This window comes from Palaemon carinicauda, chromosome 13 (assembly GCF_036898095.1).
Source record: "Palaemon carinicauda isolate YSFRI2023 chromosome 13, ASM3689809v2, whole genome shotgun sequence".
NCBI classification, from domain to species: Eukaryota; Metazoa; Arthropoda; class Malacostraca; order Decapoda; family Palaemonidae; genus Palaemon; species Palaemon carinicauda.
The window spans coordinates 29,715,515-29,735,514 of NC_090737.1; the positions used below are offsets into that span (position 1 = coordinate 29,715,515).

At 32.1% G+C, this 20,000-nt stretch overlaps 1 protein-coding gene across 9 annotated transcripts in view; it reads right to left on the minus strand.

Moving 5' to 3' along the window:
* The window catches only part of Cbp53E (Calbindin 53E), a 322,899-nt gene that overhangs the window by 264,384 nt on the left and 38,515 nt on the right, over window positions 1-20,000 (minus strand). For 8 of the 9 annotated variants that reach the window (XM_068385498.1, XM_068385500.1, XM_068385505.1 and 5 more), the window contains exon 4: window positions 12,830-12,956. The exons of the other annotated variant lie outside the window; for it this stretch is intronic. The gene's annotated coding sequence lies outside the window, so the exon portion shown is untranslated. The remainder of the gene's footprint in view (window positions 1-12,829; window positions 12,957-20,000) is intronic. 9 annotated transcript variants of the gene reach the window in all.

Below are 20,000 nucleotides of genomic sequence, written 5' to 3' on the forward strand. Positions count from 1 at the left end.
TTGAGATCTCTAGAAGTTTTAATTCATTTTTAGATGATATTCAATTTCATTACCTTTTTCCTATCTTTATCTAATTCATGAAGAGGGGTAGATGGAGATGGTTTGCACATGCTCTTCGTACTCCCCAAGAGAGATTAGTTCACCAAACTTTCAACTGGACTCCATAAGCACTAGAAGAGTTGGAAGACCCAGGCCTACATGGCTGGGAACTATGAAGCGTGAAGTGGGAGATGATGTATGAACAAGAGTTGACTTAAAAGCTTGAGATAGAGGCGACTGGCGAAATCTAACCGAGGTCCTTTTCGTCAACAGGCGTAGGAGATGATGATGATGAAGAATGACACTGCTCGAGTAAAATACGGTAAAATATGTAATGAAAATTATTTATAATTACATAGATTGTTCTCGCCCGGACATTAAGGCTACTGGATATTATATTTCGTATTTTCTTTTCTAAATGATAAATATACGAGCCACAGGATCTCTTTCATCCATCACAAATAAAAGAAAAAAAAAAAAGAAAGAAACCCGAAGCCAAATTGACCGAGCTTACTGAACTCCATAAAGTTAAGGCGGGAAAGGAATCCCCATAGATTTACCTTTCAGAAAATGGCAACTGAATATAAAGTCGGTGACTGAAATATGGGTTAAAAAAAATTAAAAGTGTGTTGAGGGGAAAAGGGGAGAGAAAGAAAGGGGAACTGGATATAAACCATTAAGGGGAATGGGAGGAAGGTCACGGGGTATTTACAGGTAAGACCAATGACCCAGAGAGAGAGAGAGAGAGAGAGAGAGAGAGAGAGAGAGAGAGAGAGAGAGAGAGAGAGAGAGAGAGAGAGGATATGCAAATGACTGTTCAGTATATAAATCTAGATACTATGTTTTAAGGAAGCCATTTTTGATGCAATAAAACGGAGAAGCACTGAGAGCGGTTTACTGAAAGAACGATAAAAGGCACAAGCAATTAAGGAGCCATTTATATAAAAAAAGATAAAATTTAAGAAGGATTGAATAGCAAAAAGAGAAAATTTAAGAAGGAAAGAATGGCAAAACCATAAAATTTAAGAAGGAATGAATAGAAAAGAGATAAATCTTAAGAAGGAATGAATAGCAAAAAGAGAAAATTTAAGGATTGAATAGCAAAACCATAAAATTCAAGAAGGAATGAATGGCAAAAACATAAAATTTAATAAGGAATGAATAGCAAAAACATAAAATTTAAGAATGAATGAATAGCAAAAAGATAAAATTTAAGAAGGAAAGGATAGCAAAACCATAAAAATTTAAGAGGGAATGAATAGCAAAAAATTAATTCTTAAGAAAAAAAAATAAGGATTGCATAGCAAAACCATAAAATTTAAGAAGGAATGAATAGCAAAACCATATAATTTAGGAAGGAATTAATAGAACAAAGAGCGGAGAGAAAGGGGATATCCCCCGAGGATTCCAATTCAAAAATGGATTCAGGGATCTATCATATTTCTAAAAACAGATTTCCTAAAATTTCTTCTGACAGAATAACCGGATCAGGTTAAAGTTTTAAAGGTCGGTCACGAATGGCAGAAGTAAGGGAAAGAGACAATGCTCTAGATCAGTGCCCAAACCCCTTCTCTACCCTAACTAGGACCAAGGAAGGACCAGTAATGGCTGCTGATAACTTAGCGGGTAGATCTATATGCTCCCCCAAATCCCTCCATCCCTAGCTAACAAGGAGGGTGAGGTTCCAGACACTACAAGAATCTATAGAGCTTGAGCGGTATTCGAACCCCAGTCCGGCAGATCACCAGTCCGGGACGTTTCTTATAGGCTACCGCAACCCTTAAATCAAGATCGGCATTTCTCAAGTATTTCGTCTATTTCTTTTAATTATTTAGAATTTCGTCCACCAAATGCTTCTTGTCAATTCACCGCGACCTCTGTCTTTGAATATCCAGTTTAATCAGAACAACATCAGATTTACTCCTAGAACGTGCAACTCTCTCTCTCTCTCTCTCTCTCTCTCTCTCTCTCTCTCTCTCTCTCTCTCTCTTACAGCTTGAATCCTCCTCAATCGTTAAGCCCATGGGGTAAACATGTAATTATTTACATAACTTATCGGAAGTTTACATGCCGTAACACGTATAACAGATAACTAACCCGAAAGTCCATCCTTATACCCTATTACAGCAATGGATAATCAATGCTTAATAAGCGAGAAAGGGCGAAGAACACCATTCATGCACACATTCAAAGAAATGAATGAAGGCTAAGTGTTCATTATTCGTATAGAAAAGAGAACTGTAGATGCTGGTAAGATTGAATTGAGTTCTATTCAATGGATTTATATTTTTCTGTCTTTCTGTCTAATTCTTTTTATTTTACATCGATCAAATTCATATATGTGCGTGGTATATATATATATATTATATATATATATATATATATATATATATATATATATATATATATACAGTACATATATATATATATATATATATATATATATATATATATATATATATATATATATATATATAAAAATATATATATATATATATATGTATATACATATTCAGTATATATATATATATATATGTATATATATATATATATATATATATATATATATATATATATATATGCGTACAAACACACATACATAAATATATGTATGTATGTATATATATATATATACATACATATGTTATAGCAGATATGTATGAAATATAGAAACAAATAAATTCGATCCAGGAATCTATCTTACATACAATCCTACCCACCCGCATAACCAGGTAAACATAACAAAACTGTCACACAGATTCGGGTCAACACTGGACTCCAGAAGCACGACCTGAATGAAAGCACTCTTATTCAAATAAAAGTAACACGGCCAAGCAGAGTTAATATCCTGTGGCACGCATGCGTAGGAGGAGAGTGTGCTTAGCGGGGACTTGCTTTATGTAATTAGCGTGCTCGACAGCCGTCATTTATTATGCATAAGTCCAACTCACGCTCCCCCACCTGCTTCAGGCCTCTTGTATGACTGATAAGTGTCGACCAATCGATAGTGTTTCGTCGATGGCAGGTAACCCCAAAGACTCGAGTCATGGCGTAGATTCGAGTCCAAAGTGTTCTTCAAGACTAGAGTCTTAGGTGGACTGACAAGGAACCGATTGCTTCCTTTACATAGCAATGCCAGGCTCTTTGATACTCGAGTGAGTGTCGACTAATCGATAGACTTTCGTCGATGGCAGGTAACCCCAGAGACTCGAGTCATGGCAAAGACTCGAACCACAAAGTGTTCGATTCTTCAAGACTCAGGTCTTGGGTGCACTGACATTGAACATGACAAATCTTCGAGTCAAAAATTTTCATTTCTTCAAGACTCGAGTCCAGTGTTTGTTCCTTCAAGACTTGAGTTTCGGGTGCGCTGACACGGAACATAGCAAAGACTCGAGTCCAAAGTCTTCGTTTCTTCAAGACTCGAGTCCAAATTGTTCGTATCTACAAGACTCGAGTCCAAAGTATTCGTTTCCTTAAGACTCGAGTCCAAAGTATTCATTTCCTCAAGACTCGAGTCCAAAGTGTTCGTTTCTACAAGACTCGAGTCTAAAGTGTTTGTTTCTTCTAGACTCGATTGCAAAGTGTTTGTTTCTTCAAGACTCGATTGCAATGTCTTTGTTTCTTCAAGACTCGATTGCAAAGGGTTTGTTTCTTCTAGACTCGATTGCAAAGTGTTTGTTTCTTCTAGACTCGATTGCAAAGTGTTTGTTTCTTCAAGAATCGATTGCAAAGGGTTTGTTTCTTCTAGACTCGATTGCAAAGTGTTTGTTTCTTCTAGATTCGATTGCAACGTGTTTGTTTCTTTAAGACTCGATTGAAAAGTGTTTGTTTCGTCAAGAGTCGATTGCAAAGTGTTTGTTTCCTCTAGACTTGATTGCAAAGTGTCTGTTTCTTCAAGACTCGATTGCAAAGTGATTGTTTTTTTTTAGACTCAATAGCACAGTGTTTGTTTCTTCTAGACTTGATTGCAAAGTGTTTGTTTCTTCTAGACTAGATTGCAAAGTGTTTGTTTCTTCTAGATTAGATTGCAACGTGTTTGTTTCTTTAAGACTCTATTGCAAAGTGTTTGTTTTTTTAGACTCAATTTGACTGTGTCTGTTTCTTCTAGACTCGATTGCAAAGTGTTTGTTTCTTCAAGACTCAATTGAAAAGTATTTGTTTCTTTTAGACTCGATTGCAAAGTGTTTGGTTCTTCTACACAATATTGCAAAGTGTTTGTTTCATCAAGACTCTATTGCAAAGTGTTTGTTTCTTCTAGACTCGATTGCAAAGTGTTTGTTTCTTCAAGACTCGATTGTAAAGTGTTTGTTTCTTCTAGACTCGATTGAAAAGTGTCTGTTTCTTCTAGACTCGATTGCAAAGTGTTTGTTTCCTCTAGACTCGATCGCAAAGGGTTTGTTTCTTCAAAACTCAATTGCAAAGTGTTTGTTTCTTCTAGACTCGATTGCAAAGTGTTTGTTTCCTCTAGACTCGATTGCAAAGTGTTTGTTTTCTCTAGACTCGATCGCAAAGTGTTTGTTTCTTCAATACTCAATTGCAAAGTGTTTGTTTCTTCTAGACTCGATTGCAAAGTGTTTGTTTCCTCTAGACTCGATCGCAAAGTGTTTGTTTCTTCAAGACTCAATTGCAAAGTGTTTGTTTCTTCTAGACTCGATTGCAAAGTGTTTGTTTCCTCTAGACTCGATTGCAAAGTGTTTGTTTCTTCAAGACTCGATTTCAAAGTGTTTGTTTCTTCTAGACTCGATTGCAAAGTGTTTGTTTCCTCAAGACTCCATTGCAAAATGTTTGTTTCTTCAAGACTCGATTTCCAAGTGTTTGTTTCCTCTAGACTCGATTGCAAAGTGTTTGTTTCTTCAAGACTCGATTTCCAAGTGTTTGTTTCTTCTAGACTCGATTGCAAAGTGTTTGTTTCTTCAAGACTCGATTTCCAAGTGTTTGTTTCTTCTAGACTCGATTGAAAAGTGTCTGTTTCTTCTAGACTCGATTGCAAAGTGTTTGTTTCCTCTAGACTTGATTGCAAAGTGTTTGTTTCTTCAAGAGTCGATTGCAAAGTGTTTGTTTTTATAGACTCAATTGCACAGTGTCTGTTTCTTCTAGACTCGATTGCAAAGTGTTTGTTTCTTCAAGACTCAATTGAAAAGTGTTTGTTTCTTTTAGACTCGATTGCAAAGTGTTTGGTTCTTCTAGACAATATTGCAAAGTGTTTGTTTCATCAAGACTCTATTGCAAAGTGTTTGTTTCTTCTAGACTCGATTGCAAAGTGTTTGTTTATTCAAGACTTGATTGCAAAGTGTTTGTTTCTTCTAGACTCGATTGAAAAGTGTCTGTTTCTTCTAGACTCGATTGCAAAGTGTTTGTTTCTTCTAGATTAGATTGCAACGTGTTTGTTTCTTTAAGACTCGATTGCAAAGTGTTTGTTTCTTCAAGACTCGATTGCAAAGTGTTTGTTTTTATAGACTCAATTGCACAGTGTCTGTTTCTTCTAGACTCGATTGCAAAGTGTTTGTTTCTTCAAGACTCAATTGAAAAGTGTTTGTTTCTTTTAGACTCGATTGCAAAGTGTTTGTTTCTTCAAGACTCGATTGCAAAGTGTTTGTTTCTTCAAGACTCAATTGAAAAGTGTTTGTTTCTTATAGACTCGATTGCAAAGTGTTTGTTTCTTCTAGACTCGATTGAAAAGTGTCTGTTTCTTCTAGACTCGATTGCAAAGTGTTTGTTTCTTCTAGACTCGATTGTAAAGTGTTTGTTTCTTCAAGACTCGATTGCAAAGTGTTTGTTTCTTCTAGACTCGATTGAAAAGTGTCTGTTTCTTCTAGACTCGATTGCAAAGTGTTTGTTTCTCCAAGACTCGATTGAAAAGTGTTTGTTTCTTTAAGACTCGATTGCAAAGTGTTTGTTTTTATAGACTCAATTGCACAGTGTCTGTTTCTTCTAGACTCGATTGCAAAGTGTTTGTTTCTTCAAGACTCAATTGAAAAGTGTTTGTTTCTTTTAGACTCGATTGCAAAGTGTTTGTTTCTTCTAGACTCGATTGTAAAGTGTTTGTTTCTTCAAGACTCGATTGCAAAGTGTTTGTTTCTTCTAGACTCGATTGAAAAGTGTCTGTTTCTTCTAGACTCGATTGCAAAGTGTTTGTTTCCTCTAGACTCGATTGCAAAGTGTTTGTTTCCTCAAAACTCAATTGCAAAGTGTTTGTTTCTTCTAGACTCGATTGCAAAGTGTTTGTTTCCTCTAGACTCGATTGCAAAGTGTTTGTTTCTTCTAGACTCGATTGCAAAGTGTTTGTTTCCTCAAGACTCCATTGCAAAATGTTTGTTTCTTCAAGACTCGATTTCAAAGTGTTTGTTTCCTCTAGACTCGATTGCAAAGTGTTTGTTTCTTCAAGACTCGATTTCAAAGTGTTTGTTTCTTCTAGACTCGATTGCAAAGTGTTTGTTTCTTCAAGACTCGATTTCAAAGTGTTTGTTTCTTCTAGACTCGATTGAAAAGTGTCTGTTTCTTCTAGACTCGATTGCAAAGTGTTTGTTTCCTCTAGACTTGATTGCAAAGTGTTTGTTTCCTCTAGACTTGATTGCAAAGTGTTTGTTTCCTCTAGACTTGATTGCAAAGTGTTTGTTTCCTCTAGACTTGATTGCAAAGTGTTTGTTTCCTCTAGACTCAATTGCAAAGTGATTGTTTTTTTTAGACTCAATAGCACAGTGTTTTTTTCTTCTAGACTAGATTGTAAAGAGTTTGCTTCTTCTAGACTAGATTGCAAAGTGTTTGCTTCTTCTAGATTAGATTGCAACGTGTTTGTTTCTTTAAGACTCGATTGCAAAGTGTTTTTTTTTATAGACTCAATTGCACAGTGTCTGTTTCTTCTAGACTCGATTGCAAAGTGTTTGTTTCTTCAAGACTCAATTGAAAAGTGTTTGTTTCCTCTAGACTTGATTGCAAAGTGTTTGTTTCTTCAAGACTCAATTGCAAAGTGATTGTTTTTTTTAGACTCAATAGCACAGTGTTTTTTTCTTCTAGACTAGATTGCAAAGAGTTTGCTTCTTCTAGACTAGATTGCAAAGTGTTTGCTTCTTCTAGATTAGATTGCAACGTGTTTGTTTCTTTAAGACTCGATTGCAAAGTGTTTGTTTTTATAGACTCAATTGCACAGTGTCTGTTTCTTCTAGACTCGATTGCAAAGTGTTTGTTTCTTCAAGACTCAATTGAAAAGTGTTTGTTTCTTTTAGACTCCATTGCAAAGTGTTTGTTTTTCCAAGACTCGATTGAAAAGTGTTTGTTTCTTTTAGACTCCATTGCAAAGTGTTTGTTTCTCCAAGACTCGATTGAAAAGTGTTTGTTTCTTTAAGACTCGATTGCAAAGTCATTGTTTTTATAGACTCAATTGCACAGTGTCTGTTTCTTCTAGACTCGATTGCAAAGTGTTTGTTTCTTCAAGACTCAATTGAAAAGTGTTTGTTTCTTTTAGACTCGATTGCAAAGTGTTTGGTTCTTCTAGACTAGATTGCAAAGTGTTTGTTTCTTCAAGACTCTATTGCAAAGTGTTTGTTTCTTCTAGACTCCATTGCAAAGTGTTTGTTTCTCCAAGACTCGATTGCAAAGTGTTTGTTTCTTCTAGACTCGATTGAAAAGTGTCTGTTTCTTCTAGACTCGATTGCAAAGTGTTTGTTTCCTCTAGACTTGATTGCAAAGTGTTTGTTTTCTCTAGACTCGATTGCAAAGTGTTTGTTTCTTCAAGACTCAATTGCAAAGTGTTTGTTTCTTCTAGACTCGATTGCAAAGTGTTTGTTTCCTCAAGACTCGATCGCAAAATATTTGTTTTTTCTAGATTCGATTGCAAAGTGTTTGTTTCTTCAAGACTCGATTGCAAAGTGTTTGATTTTTCTAGATTCGATTGCAAAGTGTTTGTTTCCTCTAGACTCGATCGCAAAGTGTTTGTTTCTTCAAAACTCAATTGCAAAGTGTTTGTTTCTTCTAGACTCGATTGCAAAGTGTTTGTTTCCTCTAGACTCGATTGCAAAGTGTTTGTTTCCTCTAGACTCGATTGCAAAGTGTTTGTTTCCTCAAGACTCGATTGCAAAGTGTTTGTTTTTTCTAGATTCGATTGCAAAGTGTTTGTTTCTTCAAAACTCAATTGCAAAGTGTTTGTTTCTTCTAGACTCGATTGCAAAGTGTTTGTTTCCTCTATACTAAATTGCAAAGTGTTTGTTTTCTCTAGACTCGATCGCAAAGTGTTTGTTTCTTCAAGACTCAATTGCAAAGTGTTTGTTTCTTCTAAACTCGATTGCAAAGTGTTTGTTTCCTCTAGACTCGATTGCAAAGTGTTTGTTTCCTCAAGACTCGATTGCAAAGTGTTTGTTTTTTTCTAGATTCGATTGCAAGGTGTTTGTTTCTTCAAGACTCGATTGCAAAGTGTTTGCTTTTTCTAGATTCGATTGCAAAGTGTTTGCTTTTTCTAGATTCGATTGCAAAGTGTTTGTTTCTTCTAGATTCGATTGCAAAGTGTTTGCTTTTTCTAGATTCGATTGCAAAGTGTTTGTTTCTTCTAGATTCGATTGCAAAGTGTTTGCTTTTTCTAGATTCGATTGCAAAGTGTTTGTTTCTTCTAGATTCGATTGCAAAGTGTTTGTTTCTTCAAGACTCAATTGCAAAGTGTTTGTTTCTTCTAGATTCGATTGCAAAGTGTTTGTTTCTTAAAGACTCGAGTCTCGGGTGCACTGACAATGAACGAATTGCATCCCATAACTGGCTCCTTCGCCAGACTTCGCCTCGGAACTGCAGAGCTCAGCGAAGTAATAGATCCCTTTTCAGGATCGCGTAGCTCTATTACCCTCGTCTTGTCTTAATCCTTAATCATGACTTTAATCTCCTCTAGATCCCCCGAGTTCATTTCCGTTCCTTCTCCCCTCTTTCGCGTGTTCGTTCGTAGCGTAATTAGGACTTTCATTACGGTTGAAATTCATTTGCCATTTCTGTATGTGACCTACTTGTCTGCTACGTAATGGTAACAGAGTGTGGTAGTACATCAAGTCATTGAGAGAGAGAGAGAGAGAGAGAGAGAGAGAGAGAGAGAGAGAGAGAGAGAGAGAGAGAGAGGTGGTGGTAATAAAAATGTACACGTCTACTTTCTAGTGATATATAATCATACGTTTGTACTGTGTATATATATATATATATATATATATATATATATATATATATATATATATATATATATATAAATATATGTACAGTATATATATATATATATATATATATATATATATATATATATATATATATATATATATATTTATATATATATACAGTATATATATATATATATATATATATATATATATATATATATATATATATATATATATATATATATACAGTATATATATATATATATATATATATATATATATATATATATATGTATATATATATATATATATATATATATATATATATATAGATATATATATATATATATATATATATATATATATATATATATATATATATATATATATATATATATAAGCTAATATATATGTATGTGTGTATGCATGTATGATTTATGTATATAGATAGTTATATAGTTAGAAAGATCACAAACATACGAAAGTGGAAAGACATGTCTGAGGCTTTTGTTCTGGTTTGGACTAGTAACGGCTGATGATAATAGAGAGAGAGAGAGAGAGAGAGAGAGAGAGAGAGAGAGAGAGAGAGAGAGAGAGAGAGAGAGAGAGAGAGAGAGAGAGGAGTCATGACTAACAAAAGAGAAATAGACTACACACTATTATTTCTGTTCTCGTTATTACAACATTTCTTCAAGGAGCATCAGATCAAATCACAACATTCCTGTAATTTCTATTCAATCTGTAATGTAATTTTTGCTCAATAATTCTCTGTCGCAATCGCAAAGATAAAAAAATTAATCGTGCGGTCAACAATGGTACTAAAGATAAAAAAATCTTGTTCTATCTTATTTGTGGTTTCATAAGAAATTTACCTAAAATGCTATACAGTATATCAATTTCCTCTTTTTAAAGTAAGCTATTTTTTCATAGTAAATATTTTGGAATGTAGCTATTTCTATCCGAACAATTTATTTCAAAACCTGTGGTGGTAAAAGAGAAGTTTCAAATATCCGAAATACCGATTTCAAACATTTAAAAAAAAAAAAAGAAAAAAAAATATTACATTGAAAATATCTTAAAGGTTCACATCATCAAGATGAATAAATTTTTCTTTCTACCTATCTACAAAGATATGACTTACCTGCTTCCTGTAAACATCAAAAGTTAATGAACATTTTAAAAAAATATGACATGAAGTTATATAATATATAATACATCCATTAAACATATACAAGTAAAAATACGATAAGCACAGCGAAAGATACAAGTATATCAATAAAAACAATAATGACACCTAACACAACACAAAGGACAACAGATATTCCCCCAAATGAGGCCTTTCTCTTTCTATCACTTAATATCAAATGCCCTTTTGCCTTTCGTAATTGCTTCAAATAAGACATAGGGCTTCCCAATTAACTTTCCAATTACACGGACTCAATTTACAACGTTAACTGTCGAAAGGATTACTTGGCTGGCCGCAGAGGAAGTTTGGGAATGGTGACAACTTATACGACAGCTAACCAAATGTTTAATTATGTTTGCTGGCCCAAATGATATTTCATAAATCTATTGATTGTTCATACGATATTTCATTAATGTATTGATTCATGTTAACGATAATAATAATAATAATAATAATAATAATAATAATAATAATAATAATAATAATAATAATAATAAAACTTGATAGACATGTCTCCAAAAAGGGACACTTTCTCTCCAGAGGGAGATATAAACAATAGGTCCCATTTACTCCTCTCTGGAAAGAAAGAGATAAAAGAAGAGAAGGGGGAAAGGTAGAAGATACAATAGACGATGGACGGATCTCTTCATTATTCCCATACTATCGCCTCTTTGAAAACCTTGAGGCAAATGCCTCGTCGGAAAGACAACACGGAAATCAAATACTATTGTTATTTCTCTAGTGTGTGATCTTTCTCGCTACCCAAAACAAAAGAAGGACGTATGCCCTTAAAAAGGTCGTCAAAAAAGGTGCCTGCTGAATAGGAAAAATGTGATATAAAATGTTTTTTTAATTCTGGTACATGGAATCCTAGACTTGAACGCTTACATTTAACAAATACACCACGAACATACATTGTCATATAACTCTATTACATATTAACACTTACCATATACGCACTAATCACTATGATATCACTATTTACAACATATAATAATATACATAGACGTAAATGCTGCTTCTACAGACGGCGTGAATCACGTGAAACTGATACAAAACATTAAATTGTACATCTAATCTTTCAGGAACAGTTCAGCTCTGGCCACTAAATCTGCTCATTCCTGACCTTCAGAGCGTGATCGACTTGCATCAACAGCCACAAAAAAAAAAAAAAAAAAAAAAAAAAAAAAAAAAAAAAAAAAAAAAAAAAAAAAAAAAAAATCACGACATAGATCTACATCAATAAACAACCAGGCATTATCTAACTATTTGAAACAGCACAGATCTAGCGCGTGACCACAAGTGCTTTTCATGACGTGGACTTCATTCTTGGGCCTTGAGGCCCTTTAGGAAATATTTTTTATCAGCGATTCTTTTAAAAAGAAAAAAAGAGGATGTGGATGACACTGAGAGATGGGAATTGTGCTATTCCTCAAGGAACTTGGGAATGTAAAAGATTCTTGAACATTGTGGGGTGGAAAGTGGGTAGAATTGAAACTGATCTCAGAATTAGTCAGGGATTATTGACATTACAGATCAACACTGTTCAGCTCTTCTTGACTTGGATCATGAAGAAAGTAGGGGTATTTTCCTGTGAAATATTCAAAGATATTAAGTAGGTAGTTAAGACATCGGTTTAGCACATACATTAAACGTCAGGTATTTTCACTTCTTTGGCTATTCACATATTTTCACTCTTTTTGGCTTATCTGATGAATTTGTAGTTACATCAAGGAGTGATTCTATCTTTTTCAGATACTTTCAAATAAAAGTATTTGTATTCATTCATATTTCATAGACAACACTGAAAGAACGACGCTGATTTCTTTATAAATACTAATACACTGCATTTTTACTTTCATCTTTATCAAGAATTTAAGTTCTTTGAATAAATTATTGGAATTAAAGGGGATTTTTTTTCTGATCAGAATTTCTGAGTGAAAATTAAAACCAAGATACAGCAAGATATGACATAATTTCTACTTGTAATCTTTTCTCCAAAATATGGTATATATATATATATATATATATATATATATATATATATATATATATATATATATACTGTGTATATATACACACATATATATACATATATATATATATATATATATATATATATATATATATGTATATATATATAAATATATATATATATATATATATATATATATATATATATATATATATATATATATATGTCTATATATACCATATATATATATATATATATATATATATATATATATATATATATATATATATATATATATACACAGTATATGTATATATATATATATATATATATATATATATATATATATATATATATATATCAAAGCACACCAGGCTTCACCAAAGAAGTGAAAATCTAGACGGTACATCCATTAGGTACAGACAACTACATCTAGCCAAAATGGATCATGCTGCAGTGTTACCAATCAGGCAGACAGAAAAAAACCCTAGAGCCTCGTCTTACCACTGGCAGCAAAATATTTAGAGGATGGCTTGGCCCTTCCAAGTGTAGGCCAGCCACTCAAAAACTTAGAAGTGGAAGAGGGAGATTAAGTCCCACTTGTGTTCCACCTTAAGTCCAACTTCGCTCCCTGGAGAAAAGCATAAAGTTGAGAGGAAGGTCTTGGTAGAGAATGGTTTAAGAAAAAAAGGTTTTCTAAACTATGTTTAAGTCATGGTATTTAAATGTGGAATTATGTTAATGTTTATATGTTACTGTAGCATGAATCAATTATTTTTCCTACCATTTTATAAATCTGAAAAAGAAATTGACACTGAAAACATATAAACATGGTTAACTTATCACTGCTTGAATAAATATAATAAATTCTAAGGCCTAGTGCAATACATAAATATGAATAACATTTGTATTATATTGTAAAGCATATAGAAATTTATATAAAAGATTTAAAACGAAAAACCTCATATCATATCTATAAGAATGTCTAAAACATGAACAATAGCTCAATAAATATTTAATCAAACTAACAAGAAGAGAAAAGACAGTCAATGATCTCTACTCAAGTTACATGTTTAAAGATTATATGTGTATATATATATATATATATATATATATATATATATATATATATATATATATATATATATATTGCATATAAAAAAATCGATATGTAGGTGCTTCGAAGCATACTATAGTTATCCCCTCATATTCATATACAGCTCCTGCTGAAGTTCACAATTTTACGCTCCAATAAAATATACAGTACGTGTAAGATATCGTCCGTAACATAGTTAATATACCTTGAATACTCAGTACCATATGCTTGCGTAACTGGCTCCATAGACACGTGTGAATAGTCACAATAAATTGAAGATTAATAATTTGATTGACTCGCCCACTTACCTAGCATCACTCAAATAAGATCAAAGACGCCGAAAAGAGTTGCAGAGTACATTAAAATCAGTTTCTAATTAATCGTCTAATAATTTCAAATCCCAAAGACTCTGTTATTTTTAATTATCTTCAAATATTTTTCCCCAAGTATAGCCATTTTCAGGGACAAAGGTCACTAACATTTTAGTAAATTTATTACTGAAATAAGGTTTACAAACAAAGTTTATGCACTTCGAAAAACATTGGATATTTTTGATAAATTTGTTATGCTTTTAAAGTTGTGCACACGCTCTTCTAAAATGAATCGGTAAATATTGTTTGATAAATATGTTGTCATAAAAAAAAAAAAAAAAAAATAGTGTAAAAAAACTATCATAAAATATGGCGTACGGAAAATAATTTTTTTTTATGGTCTTAAACCATTTATCAGAACAGTGAAGGCCTAGGAGGTGTAATTTTTAGCTTATGTTATTACATGAATATTCATATATATATATATATATATATATATATATATATATATATATATATATATATATATATATATATATAAATATATATATATATATATATATATATATATATATATATAAATAAATATATATATATATATATATATATATATATATATATATATATATATATATATATATATATATATATATATATATATATACATATACACACACAAGGTAAAGGCATGACTAAACACAGTATAAATAATATTCACCAAATAAAAAATCTCAATCATACATTTTTTTTTTTCTCACTGAAAAATGCTGGAATGCTTTTGTAAATCTCATGGAGAGACCATTAGCCTCAATTTTTTCCACTCACGAAAGCAAAGGATCTCGGCCTCATTACGAGCATAAATGGCACTCTTAGGGAAGAATGGACTCTTGGTGTATTTGAAGAGAACCGGCCCTGCTTGCGTTCATGGCTGATTTTAGGCCAAAGTTCGTGTCGTTTTATGAAGTGGATTTTTTCCGTTTGCATTTTAGAAGTTATTTCTGTTATTATTAATTCCATTGTTGCTTTTAGTTTTAGAATCAATTATAATTATCTTTAATTTCATAGTTAGCTTTTATCATCATTATTATTATCATCATTCTAAAATAGTTTGTTCTATAATTATGATATTTTTTATCATGATTTCTCCAAAATGAATATAAAGGCTCTCATAAATTATTAAAGGAAACTATACTTTTTATGTCGATGAGAATGTCCCAACTCTACAGTTGTTTGCTTTTATATGTTCGTTTAACACAACTAAATTTTTCAAAATGATTATATATATTTCTTTTATATCTTAGAAATAACGAAAATAACTTTTACCGTTTGATACTTCCATAATACTTTTATTTTTGTTGATAATAAAGTCCTAACTCTACAATTATTTCTTTTCATAAGTTCAATAACTTAATTTTTCAAAGCAAATCTATCTTTTTTTCATATCATAGAAATAACAAAGATACTACAGTAAATATTAACGTTTGATACTTCCAGACTCCTATTCTTCCCTTCAACATTCAAGCTGCAAAAACTGCATATTTGAATATCTTAGCGGCACACTAATTTCCCCATCTAGGGGACTGCAGAGTGTCAACTATATTCAGCCTCTTCCTATATTAACCTTTACCGTTTCATACTTCCATACTTCTATTTCTGTCGATGATAATGTCCCAACAATACAATTATTTCTTTTTATATGTTTGATAAGACAGCTTTATCTTTTAAAGTAAATCTATCTTTTTTATATCTTAGATATAACAAAGATGATAATTCTTATCGTTTAATTCTTCCATACTTCTAATCTTCCCCTCACTATTTAGCTGCATATATATATATATATATATATATATATATATATATATATATACAGTATATATATATCTCATATATATATATATAGATATATATATATTATTTACATATAATATATATATATATATATATATATATATATATATATATATATATATATATATATATATATATATATATATATATATATATATATATATATTACATATATATATATATATATATATACATATATATATTATATAAATATTATATATATATATATATATATATATATATATATATATATATATATATATATATATATTAGCGGCAGATTAATTTCTTCATCCAGGGAACCCCAGAGTGCCAACTACCCAACTAAATTCTCCCTCTTTCCTTCATCAGAAACCCCATTCCGGACGCACCTCCCACAATGCTATCGGAGGTGGGCGAACGAGACGGAAACAAAAGAAACGAGGCAAACTCATTTCTGAAGAGACTCCGAGACAAATTTCTATGCAAATGTCAAGTGTGGATGCGTGGCTGGTACTGTTGCTGCCAGAATTTGGTCTCTTTATTGCAATGTTTCGGTGGTGGTTTAAGTGTTTTATTCATAAGGTGTTTCTACATATTACTGTGGTCGGCTCGGCCGGATATATTAGGAGAAGGGGGCTGTGGGGGTCGCTGTAGGAGTGGGGGTGGGTGGAATTTTATTAAGGCCTCGAGACGCCTTTTGGTGGTAAAGCCGAGAATAAAGGGCCGTTCCATATGATTCGTAGATGAATATTAAATTTTCTAATGAATTTTCCTAACCCTTACGGAAAGCTAATGAATTATAAATTTTATCACCACCCAAATAAGATGAAAAATATAATAGATATAAACAATAAAAGGACATTTTTTTATGATTCGTAGATGTAAATTATATTCTATAATGAATTTTCATAACACTTTCGGAAAGCTAATGAATTATTAATTTTATCACCACCCAAAAAAGATGGAAAATATAATAGATATAAACTTGAAGATATTTATTTAATAAGGTATATCTTTACCAAATTATACTTTCTCCACTAATTCTTATGGAAAGCTAATTAATAATAGATTTTATCACCACCCAAAAAAATGGAAAATATAATAGATATAAATTTGTTGGTATCTATTTATTAAAATCTATCTTTACTTAATGATACCTTCCCACCACTTCAGATGTTCTGAACGCTTTCATTCCAATGCCTTCCTTTCATTAACTCTCACAATCTAGAGCATATATATTCAGAATACTCATGAACGTGACAGGTTGGAAAATGTTTTGTGCTTACGAATAAACAAATTGGAAGTTTACCCTAAGTAAATGAAACTTGGTCTGAGAGAGAGAGAGAGAGAGAGAGAGAGAGAGAGAGAGAGAGAGAGAGAGAGAGAGAGATTAGACTCAACTCGAGATCTGCATCTGTAATTAATTAGATACACAGTTATTTGATAATTATGCATGATAATACGAGATATAAAAACTGAGAAGGGAATCACTTATGTTTTCATTGTTTTGATTAAGAAAATATTTCTCCCAGTGGATAGAAGTTTTTCTTATAAATGGGTTATTTTTTAGTGATCATCTTGTTAGCTCTCAGATAAAACGCCTAAATGAAGAGGAAAGAATCCTCAAAATGTAACTGCAATCAACAATCAGATTTCGAGACCAGAATCGTGCTGTGACGCCAGAGAATTAAGTGTTCTAATACCCCTATCTCTTGTACAAATAAAATCTAATACTTAGAATTTGGAAGATCAACTTGTCCAGACATATCCTTTGTTACAATTAAGGTCTCATATATCAACATGGAGGAGAGTCAGCATAGTAATGGTCTTGGCAAAACGAAATAAATTTCCAGCTACCCATTGAGATACTACCTCTAGAGAGTTATTGGGTACTTTGGCTGGCCAGATATTGCTACACTGGATTCCTCTCTGGTTACAGCTAGTTTTGCCTTTTTCTACACATACACCGAATAGTCTGGCATATTCTTTACACATTCTCTTTCCTCATAAACCCTGTCAACACTACGATAACCAAACAATTCTTCACTCAAGGGTTTAGCTACTGCACTGTTATTGTTAAGTAGCTTATTTCCACTTGGTAAGTGTAGAAGAGATTCTTCAGCTATGATAAGCAGCTCCTCTACATGGAGGACACTCCAAAATCAAACTATTGTTCTCTAGTCTTGGGACGTGCCTTAGCCTCTATACCATGGTCTTCCATTGTCTTGGGCTACAGTTCCTTTGCTAGAGGGTATACATTTCCTTATTTCCTTTCCTCACTGGGTCTTTTCGCTTTTAGAGCCCTTGGGGTTATACCATCCTGTTTTTTCCAACAAGGGTTATAACTTGGCAGGTAATAATTTCAGTGAAAATATCACGGATACGGTTCCCTAGAAAAAAAAAAAAAACAAGGGTATGGCTTTGTGCGAAAAATGGTTTTGTTTTGTTCGAAGAAAACAAAGGTATGGATTTGTACGGAAAAACGGGCATGGTTTTGCACGAAACCAAATCAGCACTGAACCAATGCAAGTTAATTTTCATGATTATCTTTCCTGACCAGAAAAAAAAAAAAAAAAAAAAAAAAAAAAAAAAAAAAAAAAAAAAAAAAAAAAAAGGCTTCTTCGAATTTACGACATCGTTATTAAAGTCATTGCTGGGTCGATTGTAGATGCAATTGTAAATTTGACAACAGAATTCCAATAAGACCGTTGATTTAGTCATTGGTGAGAGGGGGGAAGGGGGTTAAAGGGAAGGGATAAGAGGCAGAGATGGGTAGGGGAATGGAGGCCACCTGCCAAATCAAAGGTAAACGCTTCCTTTACCAACATCATCATCAAACGAAGCTTCGCCTTCAAACGAAGGACATCTGATCGAATAGGGTCAAGGTTGAAAGAATTAGATTATCAATGATTACTTGACATGTGTTTTTGTCTGAAGCCATATTGAAAACCACAAGAATTAGATGAATTGCCAATCAGGAATTTGGGATATTTAGATTAATATAAAATTACAGCTTCATTGACATATGTCTTTGGTGATTTTGATCTGCATAAACTCTTTTTAGTTAGCTTGGCTTATTTACCAATAATAATGACGAGAAGGAGGGCGAATGGAAGAGTTATTGCAGGAGAAAGGTTATGGTTAAAGTTAAAATCATATGTATATGTGTATATATATATATATATATATATATATATATATATATATATATATATATATATATATATATATATATATATATATATATATATATATATATATATATATATATCAACAACAACAAATGCAGGCGTTTCTTGTCCACTACAGGACAAAGGCCTCATACATCTCTTTATTCATATTTGGGGTTTTGCTAATTTTCATCGCCACGCTGGCCATTGCGGATTGGTGACGGTGGGAGGTTTCAGCAAACGAACATGTATGTATATATATGTATATACTGTATGTATTAATAGTATATATATATATATATATATATACACACAGCATAGGTGTGTGCGTTTTCTGGTGCGAAATAATTACAGATATATATATATATATATATATATCAAAGCTCAATATTTGTCCTCTATCCTGCAATTTATTTACCAATCCATTAATACATACTTAAACTTATTTCTTGTACTCAAGAAATCAATCAGGCAAACGAAATATACTTCAATATATCTCAATATATTTGAACATTAAAACTGAAACTTCTCTTTTCATAGCACAAAGGAGAACTTCAAAAGATATTTGCCATGATGAATATTTCTAGTCAAAGAAAATCTGTAACCATCGTTAAATTCTAAAATCTCTGTGTAGCTTGATAAGCCAAAAAAAATTTACTAAAGAAATAGGTGCATTTGTTATTATTATTATTATTATTATTATTATTATACTAGTGTACACGACCCGTCCAAAAGATGACTGAATGTTTAGGCAGGTATGCATACACAGAGTCAACCCTTCCCACCCTATCATCCTTTCCTTACTGACTACAACCCGGCAGTTTGGCAACTTGTGGGAGATTGTGGCTTTCGAGTGTACCTTTCGGTGTATACCCCTTGCCAGGGTAAGAATACTCTCTCTCTATATCTATCTATATATATATATATATATATATATATATATATATATATATATATATATATATATACACACACACATATATATATATATATACATATATATATATAGATAGATAGATAGATAGATATATATATATATATATATATATATATATATATATGTATGTATGTACTGTATGTGTGTATATATGCACATATATATATATATATATATATATATATATATATATATATATATATATATATATATATATATATATACTGTGTCGGTGTTTTATACACCGACACCAAAACTAGATTATTCCCACCACAGCAAAACTACGCATCAATGTACTCTTCTCCTATTTTTTCCATTGAACGCATTATTA